Raw genomic sequence first — 11371 nt, 5'->3', positions numbered from 1 at the left:
CATTCAATGTATTGTCACTATCAATGAGATCAGCTTAAATAATATATTACCAATTTAAATACTATATTTTACATTCATTTATCTCCCCAGTTATTTCATTGGCACCTTTGTTACTAGTGCTATAAATCTCCTTCTTATCTAATGAGGACTTTTGTAATTTAAATGATAATTTTATCTTGATTCATAGGTTTGATATCTTCAAAAATTGAGTAATTTAATATTTTATTTTAAAAAATGTAAAATATTTTGTGCTATTATATTCACCAAAGGCAGTATTTAATGAATCAATATTTCAAAATCACGCGATAAATACAAAATGATTTGTGTTTTTAAAAAATCGTGATAACTAGCTTTTGCGACTAAAATCGCGCGATCAGTCACTGTATCGTGCCGCATGATATACTTTTTTTTTGTGTTTTGTTGTTTTGTCGCGGGACTTTTTGCTAAATTTTGTTTAGCTTAAAATTTGTATGCTCAATTTAACAAGCTGATTGCTCAATATATTCTTAATATATAATTATTAACTTATGATTCCTTCACATTTTAGAAATGATAGTTATAATATTACTATGTATTACAAATGCACCAGGCTATCATGTGTGGGTAAAGGGAAAAAACAATATCTTTCATATATCCAAACAATGCACTGGTATATTTTTTGTTAATCTTATATAAAATAATCATATTATACAATATCATTGCATATTATAACTCTTGCCTGCTTAGAAAGTTTATCTAAAATATTTTCTCCAGCATCATTTGAGACCTTAACCAACTCAGGTAAATTATAGAATATATTACTAATATGCTATTTTGTTAACCTGGAAATTTTCTTCTTAGAATATATTACTAATATGCTATCTTGTTAACCTGGAAATTTTCTTCTTAGCATCAATTGATATAATCCATTCAGGAACTCCAAATAATCAAGGTAAATTTAAAATATGCTATCTTGTTAACCTGGAAATTTTAATCTTAGCATCACTTGATATAATCCATTCAGGAACTCCAACCAACCAAAGTAAATTTAAAATATGCTATCTTATTAACCTGGAAATTTTAATCTAGCATCACTTGATATAATCCATTCAGGAACTCCAACTAATCAAGGTAAATTTAAAATATGCTATCTTGTTAACCTGAAAATTTTAATCTTAGCATCACTTGATATAATCCATTACTCCAACCAACCAAAGTAAATTTAAAATATGCTATCTTGTTAACCTGGAAATTTTAATCTTAGCATCACGTGATATAATCCATTCAGGAACTCCAACCAACCAAAGACAATTTAAAATATGCTATCTTGTTAACCTGGAAATTTTAATCTTAGCATCATTTATAATCCATTAACTCCAACCAATCAAGGTAAATTTAAAATATGCTGCTAGTTTTATCTGGAAATTATCTTTTATAGCCTGAAGATTATTCAATAAATCAATTAATTTTTTCAAAGCAAAATGCCCAATATAAATTTATAAAATCTAAATTTAATAAAAATCTACTATTTTCTAATAATTATTTATATTCTCAAAATTGAGAAAACTATTATATGCATACATAGATATTTATTAATTATTAGGTTTTTAGCTAAAAATTCACATCACTCTTTATCAATATTATGATCATGCTGTCAAAATTTTCATTTTTTAATGCTTTTTATACCAAATTTACACCAATTTATATAATATTGATATGCAAAAAGTAATTACCCTAATTTTATATATTACTATTGAAATACAAATTGCAATCATTATTTTATATACCACCTATTGATATACAAATTGTAATCATCATTTTATATACAATTAATATTCAATTGCAATATATACAAATTTTTATTCACCACCATCAATATACAGTCTTAATAAATATAATTTTATAATTGATATGCAAATTGCAATCTTTATTTTATATACCTTCATCAATATATAGTCTCAATAAATATAAATTTATATACTATTGATATATAAATATAAATTTATATACTATTGATATATAAATTGCAATCATTATTTTATATAGCATTATTATACAATTGCAATCATTATTTTATATTTATCAATCATAATAATAATATTTATATATACTATTGATATAATTGCAAAAGTAATAATAAAATTGTTAGGCTTATATTTCATTATTCTTACAACATGCATGCTTATTCATTATATCATATTATTTATAAGTAATGTTGTTAAACGGCTCGATTTGAGCCGATTTTTAAAAATGGCTAACTCAATATTTTATCCGAAAAAATATTAGGCAAGCCAGCAGACCTTGCTCAGAGGTAGCATAAAGGTTTGGCATCAGCTAAATATCGAGGCTTAGTCAATATTTTGCTAGCGAAAATTTGAGTTAGCCGTTTTTAAAAACTTGACTCAAATCGATTAACAATATTTTTAAGTAATATCTAAGTAATCAGAATACGTATGATAAATAGATTTCCTAGTAAGATAAGTGACTAGAAACCTCTAACAAAATAAATCTCATATTTATAGGGATAACAAGTATAAATCCCTATGATAAAAATTTTATTAATGGAGTTACTAGTAGGAAAAGAGATTAACATATTCCCATTAATCATTAGAAATCTAAAAAAAATTAAAATATGAGTAAATCTGATATTTATAGGAATAATAAGTATAAATCTCTACGATAAAAATTTTATTAATGGAGTTCCTAGTATGAAAAGAGATTAACATATTCCCATTAATCATTAGAAATCTAGAAAAAAATTAAAATATGAGTAAATCTGATATTTATAGGAATAATAAGTATAAATCTCTACGATAAAAATTTTATTAATGGAGTTCCTAATAGGAAAAGAGATTAACATATTCCCATTAATCATTAAAAATCTAGAAAAAAATTAAAATATGAGTAAATCTGATATTTATAGGAATAATAAGTATAAATCTCTACGATAAAAATTTTATTAATGGAGTTCATAATTTTAATAATATATTATTATAAATTTTAGTAATATATTATTATAAATTTTTGTATATAATTATAAGTATGATTTAATTATAATATAATAATTAATATTATTAACATAAATAATATATAATTAAAATAGTATATTTTATATTATATATTTATAATATTATTTACATATTTTATATATTTATAATATTATTTACCTATTTAATATAATTTATTTATAATTCAATATTATATATAATACAATATGGTTAATATTACTAGGAACTCCATTAATAAAATTTTTATCGTAAAGACTTATACTTATTATTCCTATAAATATCAGATTTACTCATATTTTAATTTTTTTTTAGATTTCTAATGATTAATGGGAACTAGTAGATAGCCCGTCGAAAATGACGGAGAATGAGAAGTTTATTCGTTTTTTTAAGAAAGATGTTACCTTTTATTTAAAAATCATATCCAATTTATATAATTTTTAAACCCCCCCCTCCCCATTTAGGTCAAGTCCAAGCAATGTCATTGAGTCCAACCCATTAGGACTAAGAGTGGAAACTAATATTTGAGTCAAAATATATTTAAATGAGCTTGTACCCAATACCAAAATTCTTCGTAAATATATTACTGGTTACATAAGACTAACATTTAACATTAAAAAATTTCAAGCCAGGTCCAAGCTCATAATATTTGGAAAAAATTTCCACGCGTTCAAGACCTTATAATTTATCAAATTCTCAAGCCTAGCTCAACCCATAATAATTTTGAAAATTTTTTCCTAGCCCGGCCCATAATAATTTGTATAAGATATTCCCAAGTCAGGTGCAAGCAAATATTAATCTTGAGGAATATTTTTCAAGCCCAGTCCATCCCATATTAAGTTTCAAAACTATTTCCCAAACCCGGAGATAGTTAAATTTCTAAATAATTTATCAACACATGAAGGGGAAATCTCGGATTTACCAATTAGTGGGTTAACTCCTTTTATCAAAAAATTTGATAAGGGCTCTCTATATCTTTTGTTAAGTACAAAAAAATGCTATCTATTTAAATTACAAAAATGCCACAATACTAATGAAACTTATATGCAATTTATTTATATATTTTTTAAGAAATTTGTTTTTCTTGCCATATAAATTTAGGTAATTTTTTTAAAAAATGATGAAGATTAATTATTACTCTGTGTGTCTGGTAAAATTAAGAGCAAATCCTAGATGAAATTTTAATTTTTGATGGAAAAAGCGACAAAATAAATCTGGGCAGTCGTCTGCAGAAGAAAAAAATTAATGTATAATATCAACCCATTTAGGGTTGTAGGTGAAAGTAATGAATAATGACGGATTACCAAAGCAGTGTACAACACTAATTGCGTCCTGATAAAGCTGAGGCCCTGGGCTACTGGTAAAATAAGAACGCGAAATGATATTTCTGCCAAAGTGTCAATTTTGGTATCCCCCTCTAAAATAGAATCATGAACGACACTGTCAACTCAACCATAATTTGTTATAAAGGCCATGACAAAACTACCGCATATTTTCCCATTAATAATGTTAATGAAATTGGCCGCACTACACATTCACGTTTGAACATCTCTCTAAATATTCATGAAAGTTCCTCAGGGAATCGAATAAAGTATTATTTATAATAACTCCTAATGATATGAATGATAGTGGAATTAAATGCTTATATTTGTTAAAAATTAGGCAGAGGTGGCATAGGGATTGTGGTAGTGGTGATAGAAATATCATTTGGAGGAAACTGGGTGTATAAAAACTTGGAGTAGATTTTAAGTTTAAGGATATGTTAGGAACGACAGTAGCGATCATAGAAGATACTCTCAATTGAGAAGCAAAGGGGTTGTGTGTGAACAATATCCTGCAATTCCATCAAAAGACAACGATCTAAAAACGGAACCTGGTTATGTCTGTTTTCTATCTCATTTATACTATCATGTATATATAATTGAGCAAATTTAGGTGTTTCCCCTAATGTTGGTAGGAATGAACCAATGCGATGATGAACCTGTCCATTAATTTGAAAGGTTTAATTACCTGATCGCGAATTGGATAAATTATTATTTATATTAACTCCTAGTGAAGTGAATGACAGTGCGGAATTATAAGCTCTTATGTTTATTAAAAAGTGGGATGATGAACAATGATTCCCGGTAAATAAACGTAATAAATTTGGTGGTAATTGGGAAATTTTAGATAAAAATACCTTCCCATTCAAACAACATGTAGAAAACTGAATATTTATACATGAGCTTTTTGATAATTTTTCTCCATTCCACATTTTAGCATTGCAGAAGGCGCATATTTCTGTCATATTTCCGATATCTAATATAGGTGAGTGGTGGTCATCAAATATATGTCGAAATATACATGGTAGAGGTGCCATAGGGAATGTGTAGTGGTTATAGAAATATCAGTTGACGGTATCTGGGTGATTATAAAATAAACCTATATATATAAAACATTAAAAACCTGCAAGGGAGTTAATATCAGGCGTAGGTCCTTATTATCCTGCATACCTGTAATTCTAGAACGGGTAAGGCGTTTGTTTGTCGCCATTTTTTTCTTTGCTTATCTTTAATAGAAATATCATGTTTTGTAGCTATGTGAGGGATTAAGTTTGGGTTAACCAAAAAAAAATAAGGAAATCAGGCATAAATATAAAACATTATTATTGAAATAAAACGAACATTAAAATACTGTACTGAACCTGTAAAGGGGTCAATATATGCATATATCTAGTAGTTGGGAGGCTATCATCAAAAAATAAAATTTGACTAGTTGGGGACTTGTCAAGACTATCGTGTTTTTCTGAACATTTATTTTGTATTTGTTGATTATTAATGGTAGATAAATCAATATTTAAACAATTATAAGGAGGAAATAAAGAAGGGTTTGTTATCTAAAATAAAAACAGAAGAATAATTTAAAAAATATAAATGCATTGAACCTGAAGAGGAGTCAATATAAGGTTCAACTCCCTAGAAATAGTGGGGACATTATCAGAAACTAAAATAGATGTATTCTATAATATAAAAGAGTATAAAAAAATATATATATAAGGCTAACTTTATTTTGAGTTGTTAGTAGATTTTGTAGGGCCTCGCTATCCCTAGTGCGTTTCTTTTTTTGATTGATCTGCCATCTTTTTCTTTTATTAATGAAGGATAAATCACAACCTGTACAATCATTAACTGAGGTTAGGACATGGCTTGTTATCTAAAATAGAAACAAAACAATAAATAAAAAAAATAAATGCATTGAACTTGATGAGGAGTCAATATACCACCTGTACAATCATTAAATGAGGGTAAGACAGGGCTTGTTATCTAAAATAAAAACAAAGAATAATATAAAGAATATAAATGCAATGAACCTGAAGAGGAGTCAATATTAGGTTCAACTCCCTAGAAATAGTTGGGACATTATCAGAAGCTAAAATAGATGTATCCTATAATATAAAAGAGTATTTAAAAAAAATATATATAAGGCTAACTTTATTTTGAGTTGTTAGTAGATTTTGTAGGGCCTCGCTATCCCTAGTGCGTTTCTCTTTTTGATTGATCTGCCATCTTTTTCTTTTATTAATGACGGATAAATCACCACCTGTACAATCATTAACTGAGGTTAGGACATGGCTTGTTACCTAAAATAAAAACAAAAGAATAAATAAAAAAAATAAATGCATTGAACCTGATGAGGAGTCAATATACCAGCTGTACAATCATTAAGTGAGGTTAAGACATGGCTTGTTATCTAAAATAAAAACAAAAGAATAAATAAAAAATATATTAATGTATTAAACCTGAAGAGGAGTCAATATTAGGTTAACCTCTCTAGAAATAGTGGGAATATCATCCATCATAAGCTAAGTATTATAAAATGAAAAGAATTACAAGTTACCTTAAATATAATAAAAATACCCTTTACTCTCAATTATATAACTTAACAACCCAAAATAATTCTTTCTAATAATATTAAATAAATACCATTGACCATTAACGACGATCCATATTTAACATAATTATCTTTATTTCCAATAAAACCACAACAATCTAACATAAAATATGTAGAAAAATATAACATAATATAATTATCCAATTCTTCATTTCTCAAAGGTCCACAGCTGACATCCAAAGGTCCACAGCTGACATCTAATCCAATATCTCTTAATCTCCAACTACGGGTTTTTCCGAACAATGAAAACACACCCCGTGATCCTTATCTCCTCTTCTTCCCCCAAGGAAAACTTAATTCCCCTGTCAGAAAATAACTGACATTTGATGTATTATATTAAATTTATTTCTTCTTTTTTTCAACAGCTACAACACGCCCACCCTTCACAAGCCCAGCGTCCCTCTCTTTGTGGTGGTGTTGTATCGAATCGCCCCTTTGAATTGTATCGAATCACCTCTTTGAATTGTATCGACTCGCTCATTATAATTGTATTGGGACGCCTTGAAGATGTTCAGGGAATTTATCGAATCAACTTCCCTTATAATGATTTATAATATAAGAATTCCAGTACATTTCAATATAAAATCGCCAAAACAGACATTATCAATAATGACATGTACATTGGGGTATCTGCATTTATAATCTACGGAACATTAATATGGACAATGTAATATCCGCAAAACATAATAATTTATTCATTTTAAGACATTTGGGAACTACTAGCTATAATATACATTATTAGGGTATGATTCATGGTAATTAGGAAATAATGATTTTACATATAATAATGTAATGTGAAAACATTGTCTATGTGTGAGACGCAATTTCAACACATGTAATTTTCATTCTATCATGTGAAAAAAAACAAAGCTACATCTTTATAAATATTTCCTAAAATGAATATAAAAATCCATCTTTAGGTATTAAAAATAATTGCGAAACTTGGCCGAACAAAGATTATAAATAAAATTACAATACATACGTATATAAATACATTTAATATTATATATGAAGGAACAAATATATAATATGTAGAAAATACAATATTTTCCATCTAGGAATTACTCAGTATCCTAAGAAAAATATACCATTTCTACCTAACTCTGTCATCACAATTAGCACAAATTCACAAAAATGTAGAATGCAAAGTAACAAAAATTGATAAAATAATGGGCTATATGGTATATATGTAAAGAATTTTTAATATACCTTCACAATATAAAATAATTTGAGTCTTTTCTTTAAAAATATGTTCATAATTAAATAGTAAAATGTGATGTGTTATAAAATTATTAAAAAAAATGTATTATGCAGCATAAATTTACAAAAAAAAAACTTTCCCCAGTATGCAAACTAAACAATATTTTCACCTCAAGGCATACCCCTCAACACGGGCTGACCTTATCTGTAAAAATATTTTCCCTTCACATCATTGCATACCACACAAATAATATAATAATTGCAAATAAAACTTCTTATAAAAATTTATAATTAAAAAAAAATATATATATATTAAATATAAAGATTTCATAATTTGGAAAAAAAAATATTATACACCATCTAATGTATCATACAAATTCCTATCCAATTTATATATACACTAAATACAGACACTAAATCAAAATAACTATCCACATCTAACATTATAGATATTATTCTGACTTCATCATACTTCAATTCCTTCAAATTCTCATTCATAATTAAATATATCATATGTTACCTATACAATATATTAACATTATAAATAATAATTCATAGTTAAATATATCATATGTTACCTATGCAATATATTAACCTTAATTAATAATAAATTATCCCATACATATTCATCCCTTTACAAACCCAAAATGCATAATTAAATAATACACACTTTATTACAAGAGTCTATATCCATATATATTTTCATAAATTTCACATATTTAAATATTTAACAATCCTTTCTGTCCTGCTGTTCATGAGGTCTTTCAGCTTCCTATGACGGAATACCTATAACACCATTCAATGAGTTTTAAGGCATACCAAATAATGATCAAAATTATATGTACCATATACATCTAGACATAAGATAATATACCAAATATTACTGTCTTAAATTCCTGATCTTATTTCCATATTTCTGCCTAATACTCATACATACTTTCTATCTTACACCTTTTAAGTTAAATATAAAAGTATAGAAATCCTTAAACTCATGTATCTGTATAGTTTTTAGTACATTGCATTGTCAAAATTTCTCTTATGTAATATGTATACAACAAAAATTTTGTTTTACTTTAAAACCGAATCAACCCACTCTTTCGATCTTGGTCAGCTGGCAACAATATTACAAGTTACCTTAAATATAATAAAAATACCCTTTACTCTCAATTATATAACTTAACAACCCAAAATAATTCTTTCTAATAATATTAAATAAATACCATTGACCATTAACGACGATCCATATTTAACATAATTATCTTTATTTCCAATAAAACCACAACAATCTAACATAAAATATGTAGAAAAATATAACATAATATAATTATCCAATTCTTCATTTCTCAAAGGTCCACAGCTGACATCCAAAGGTCCACAGCTGACATCTAATCCAATATCTCTTAATCTCCAACTACGGGTTTTTCCGAACAATGAAAACACACCCCGTGATCCTTATCTCCTCTTCTTCCCACAAGGAAAACTTAATTCCCCTGTCAGAAAATAACTGACATTTGATGTATTATATTAAATTTATTTCTTCTTTTTTTCAACAGCTACAACAAAAAGTATAAGCCTTTTTAGTATATATAGATGAATAACTTTATTTTGCATTTGGTAGATTTTATTGGGCTTCATGACTAAAAATATTTTCTATAAAAAAAATAAAAATAAGTACGTACCGATGACATGACGTAGCGATGACATAACGTAGCGATGACATGACGTAGCGATGACATGACGTAGCAATGACATAACGTAGCGATGCCATGACGTAGCGATGACATGACGTAGCAATGACATGACGTCACAATGACGTAGTGAGGACATCGGAAAATTATAATATAGATATGTTAATCTCTTTTCCTTCTAGGAACTCCATTAATAAAATTTTTATCGTAGAGATTTATACTTATTATTCCTATAAATATCAGATTTACTCATATTTTAATTTTTTTTAGATTTCTAATGATTAATGGGAATATGTTAATCTCTTTTCCTACTAGAAACTCCATTAAAATTTTTATCGTAGAGATTTATACTTATTATTCCTATAAATATCAGATTTACTCATATTTTGATTTTTTTTTAGATTTCTAATGATTAATGGGAATATGTTAATCTCTTTTCCTACTAGGAACTCCATTAATAATTATAATTTTATCATGTTATCCTAATTTTTTTTAGATTTCTAATGATTAATGGGAATATGTTAATCTCTTTTCCTACTAGGAACTCCATTAATAAAATTTTTATCGTAGAGATTTATACTTATTATTCCTATAAATATCAGATTTACTCATATTTTAATTTTTTTTTAGATTTCTAATGATTAATGGGAATATGTTAATCTCTTTTCCTACTAGGAACTCCATTAATAAAATTTTTATCGTAGAGATTTATACTTATTATTCCTATAAATATCAGATTTACTCATATTTTGATTTTTTTTTAGATTTCTAATGATTAATGGGAATATGTTAATCTCTTTTCCTACTAGGAACTCCATTAATAATTATAATTTTATCATAGGGATTTATACTTGTTATCCTAATTTTTTTTAGATTTCTAATGATTAATGGGAATATGTTAATCTCTTTTCCTACTAGGAACTCCATTAATAATTATAATTTTATCATAGGGATTTATACTTGTTATCCTATTTTTTTTTAGATTTCTAATGATTAATGGGAATATGTTAATCTCTTTTCCTACTAGGAACTCCATTAATAATTATAATTTTATCATAGGGATTTATACTTGTTATCCTAATTTTTTTTAGATTTCTAATGATTAATGGGAATATGTTAATCTCTTTTCCTACTAGAAACTCCATTAAAATTTTTATCGTAGAGATTTATACTTATTATTCCTATAAATATCAGATTTACTCATATTTTGATTTTTTTTTAGATTTCTAATGATTAATGGGAATATGTTAATCTCTTTTCCTACTAGGAACTCCATTAATAATTATAATTTTATCATAGGGATTTATACTTGTTATCCTAATTTTTTTTAGATTTCTAATGATTAATGGGAATATGTTAATCTCTTTTCCTACTAGGAACTCCATTAATAAAATTTTTATCGTAGAGATTTATACTTATTATTCCTATAAATATCAGATTTACTCATGTTTTAATTTTTTTTTAGATTTCTAATGATTAATGGGAATATGTTAATCTCTTTTCCTACTAGGAACTCCATTAGTAAAATCTTTATCGTAGAGATTTATGCTTATTATTCCTATAAATATC

The 11371-nt window shown here is 26.4% G+C and overlaps 2 long non-coding RNA genes across 4 annotated transcripts; one reads left to right on the top strand and one right to left on the bottom strand.

The window, feature by feature from the left end:
* Positions 1–491: 491 nt before the first annotated feature.
* LOC135927172 (uncharacterized) lies at positions 492–1666 on the top strand. Of its 3 annotated transcripts, none has more exons than XR_010571970.1 (7): positions 492–649; positions 727–780; positions 841–931; positions 980–1110; positions 1159–1195; positions 1244–1368; positions 1418–1666. It is a non-coding gene; the product is annotated as an uncharacterized LOC135927172 (long non-coding RNA). The 3 variants fall into 3 exon arrangements; XR_010571971.1 differs by having other exon boundaries at positions 492–780; positions 980–1021; positions 1069–1110; XR_010571969.1 differs by having other exon boundaries at positions 492–780.
* Positions 1667–8798: 7132 nt separating this feature from the next.
* On the bottom strand, positions 8799–9359 carry LOC135927134 (uncharacterized). The gene is made up of 3 exons (XR_010571957.1): positions 9276–9359; positions 9187–9225; positions 8799–8900 (listed from the first exon to the last, which is right to left on the bottom strand). It is a non-coding gene; the product is annotated as an uncharacterized LOC135927134 (long non-coding RNA).
* Positions 9360–11371: the final 2012 nt, after the last annotated feature.

The sequence above is a fragment of the Gordionus sp. m RMFG-2023 genome, chromosome 3 (assembly GCF_954871325.1).
Source record: "Gordionus sp. m RMFG-2023 chromosome 3, tfGorSpeb1-WG-v2, whole genome shotgun sequence".
In the NCBI taxonomy this organism is placed as follows: domain Eukaryota; kingdom Metazoa; phylum Nematomorpha; class Gordioida; order Chordodea; family Parachordodidae; genus Gordionus; species Gordionus sp. m RMFG-2023.
Note: the sequence above shows the minus strand (reverse complement) of the source record. Positions and strands in the feature narration are given on the sequence as shown.